Source organism: Bidens hawaiensis, unplaced genomic scaffold, assembly GCF_021521415.1.
Source record: "Bidens hawaiensis isolate Kalapana, Puna unplaced genomic scaffold, B.hawaiensis_p1.1 tig00035476_1, whole genome shotgun sequence".
NCBI lineage: Eukaryota > Viridiplantae > Streptophyta > Magnoliopsida > Asterales > Asteraceae > Bidens > Bidens hawaiensis.
The window spans coordinates 157,606-161,559 of record NW_027496169.1 but is presented as its reverse complement, the minus strand read 5'-3'; positions in this window follow the sequence as shown (position 1 = coordinate 161,559).

The window sequence follows — 3,954 nt, the reverse complement described above, 5'->3', positions numbered from 1 at the left end:
AGGTGTCTGAACTGGAGACAACATTAGGGATGAGAACTGGCTTTACCGATATTTATGGTCTCATTCAGAATATCTTACGAAACCCATCAAGATATGGTTAGTAATAATTTATACTTCTTCTTAAAATTAATTCTCCTACACATATGCTTTGATTTAATTTATTTACGGTAGATGGGATAAAAACTAATTTAAAACTTGGTTACTGTCTTGCAAAGTTACCATTTTAATAAACTATAATTAACCCGCACTACAAAAGTTTTTAATATTTATATATGAAAGGTATGAGCTTCTTGATTACACCTTAACATGTGTCATTAGGGCGCATATTAAATCCTATAGAATATAAGCATGATTTTAACATAAAAAATACTAGAATATATATATATATATATATATATATATATATATATATATATATAAAAGAAATGAAATTAACGTGCTAAACGTGAGAATCATGTGGAGTAATCATAATTACTCTATAATATAATTACATAATACCCTACTTGTATATATAATTACTTTACTTGATTCTCATTATTAGTACGTTAATTTTATTTGAATTTAATCCATACTCATATATTAAACTATAAACATATATATGGTTTTAATTAGAGTGTAAATAGATTGGATTAATTTATCATATGTTTCATTTGGAAGAAAAATATGTGAATATATTTTATAAATGTTAAAACATTACAAAAAACTTCAGATTCATATATGTATAGATATGGTACAAAACTAAGGACTTATAACTTTGTAAGAACGAAGATTTTTATACAATTATAAAACTATAATAGTAAAAATAGAATTAAAAAGGCTTTTGAAGTATCTAAGACAAAATATATTAAAATTTAAGGCTTTTGCACTATAGGTTAGACCAACATGAAAAAGTCGAACCTGAACTTTATGTTATTAGTTAATTTTGCACTATATATTGGTTAGAACATTATGCATCCCTGCAATGGACAATATAGCTACATATTCTTTCTTGAAGAAATGATTTTGGTTGAATCTAAATTGGCAGGTTTTACTGAAACCAAAAAGGGTTGTTGTGGATCTGGATTAACTGAATTTGGGACGTCCTTAAAAGGGTTGAGTATGTGTGCAGATCACACAAAATACGTCTATTGGGATGCGGTTCATTTCACAGAAAGAATGTATGTTATCATTGCAGACAAGGCAGTGAAATCTATAACTACAAGTCTTAATTAGCACAACATAATTAGAAGTGTTCTCTATGGCTTTAGTTATCATGTTGTCCTGATTTAGTTAACCTCATTCATAAGTTCATTGTGGAAGAAGTTTTATCGGATTAAGTGTGAAATTGTGTTAAGTTATGTTTAGTTACTAGATGCATGATTGTTCTCTGTTTATGATGGAAATTAAATAAAATTCTTTTGAGTGTGATTTCATGATATTTTGCATTTCAATAGAATAAGATGTGTATTAATGTTCAAGGAGCACATGCATTAGTTGGGCCAAATGTGAAGAAACAAGGCTTACATATACATGTTAACCGTAATATGAAGGTTTTTCGTATATATAATTGTATATATATAAGGCACAATATTTAAAAGGAAACCGTAGTATTCTATACATTGTTCCAAGACATATGTATAGAATTCTATGGAGTGTATGATCTGGATTCCAATACCCCATTCGTTCTATTCCATGACATCCACGTAGAACACTACGGAGTGCATGATCCAGATTACAACAATCTAAGACTGATCCTAAACCTTTTAGGATAAAGAGCATTAGTAACACACAATTGGGCAGAAGATTGATGTTTTGGCATCTTTCCACTAAATACGATAGCGTGTGTTTGGAAGAATGTAACAAGGTACATGGACGAAGAACACTTAATTACAATCTTAATCTCTATGGTAGTTTGAGAGGATTCATCAGAAATGGTAAGACCACGATGTTTTTGGTGGACAATGGTTGGAAAAAATGGCAAAGATAAAATGTTCATTTCCGAATTTATTCCTAATTGAGGTGCAGAAAAGGTGCATGCTCGAGAATCGTATATGCATACAGTGAAGCACTCGCTAAGCGGAACATTAATATTCAATTCCAAGCTCGAGTTGTAAATATTGGGGTGCAAATATGCTAGAAAATGAAAACAACTTATTTATAGAATGTAATTTGGCTTCTAAAGTGTGGACGCAGGTTAAAAGTTTGTGAGAAATCACAGTGAGTTGGGGTGCTTCAACTGAAGATGTGTTGCCTGTCCTAAAATTAAGTTGTACACGGAAACAGGTTGTACAAGGAAGTGGTAGAATCTGTTGGGAAGATCAAACAAGAGTGCATATCTCAAGTAAATTAATTGTAGGCGATTGTGTGAAGGCGCGGGTAGGTTTAAGAATAAGAACACATCCAAACATGTTATACGCAAAGTTGCAAACAAGTACTTATGTCTGCAATCTTGTTTATACGGATACACTAACAGTGTTTTAACGGTAATGTCCCAACTGACAAACACCGCCAATAACCATGTAACATCTGGCCAGGCTCATTTTGAGTATTATCCGGACTTGACCCATAACAAGCTAGTGTCCATAATAATAAAATCTAACTATACTGTTAAAGCAATAAGCTTTAAGTCCATATCCCCCTTCCTATTGGTTGATTTTCATACTTTCCATGTATATCAATGCCTTCTGTAATTTTAAGTTAATAAAATAAATCAATAATATATTAAAATAAGATTCATCAATGGTATTAAAGTATTATCTTTCCTCTTTTCTTTAATTTAATTTTTCATTTTGAATATTTTAATTAATGTAATATTTTAAAATCATAGCTATAGTTTCGAATACGAAATATTCAAAATTTCATTTTGAATATTTTATTATTTTTGGTTAATTTCATTCACCACCTTTGTTAATTTTTAGATAATATATAATATATAATTTAATTAGTTATTTGTTATTTCATCAATAGGAGAGATTACGAATTTAATATAGAGATTACGGATAATATATATATAATATAGAGAGATTACCCATTTAAAATATGTTAAATGTTAGAATTCATGTTAAATTTTCGAACACGTTAAATTTAAAATACGTGTATATATATATATATCCGGATTTAATTATTTGTTTGTACCATTCATGTTAAATTTAATAAAGGATGACCCATTTGATTAAGGAAATGTTTTAATTAGGGAATTTGTAAATTTTAAAATTTGATATCCCCCCCCCCCTTCCTATTTGAATTAATTATTGTATAAATTATGGTCTAAATTTGAATGTAAATTTTAATTAATTAACAATCATTAAGTTTTACTATAATTACGTTAGTTGACCAATTGACCCATTGATTTTCACTCACTTAATTACAGTCATTAAGTTATTACAATTAAAATATAAATCCATTGACTTAATATTCTTTAACAGTAACAATTGAGTTACAAATCCATTGCTTACCCATTCACCCATTCACTTATTATTGTAAACATTGACTTATAATTACGATTTACTAATTAACAATTGAGTTACATATATATAATAAAATTAGTAAATTTTTATTTTCACACCTTATATGAATTACAATACATATTATATGGTGTTCTAATTGATGATTAATTACATTATTGTAAATAATAATATAATTAATAACTTATATTTTTACATTATGTAACATTGCATTTTTACGAATTAGGCATTTTATAAAATTCAAAAAAAATATAGAATTACTAATTAGGTGACATTGCATATTGTTTGAAAATCCATTAATTATGATTTCCCTTATATTCCTTCTTACTATAACTTTTTTGAAAATTTTTTAAATTTCCTAAATATATGTTTCTAATCAATTACCTTTATACCTTCCTTCTATAATTTAGTCTACCCTGATTCATTTCGTATAAATACGTACATTTGATAGGCTAATTTTTAACCATCAAAGCATTTTTAGTAAAAACGATTAGCTTTGTGCCAAGGTTTT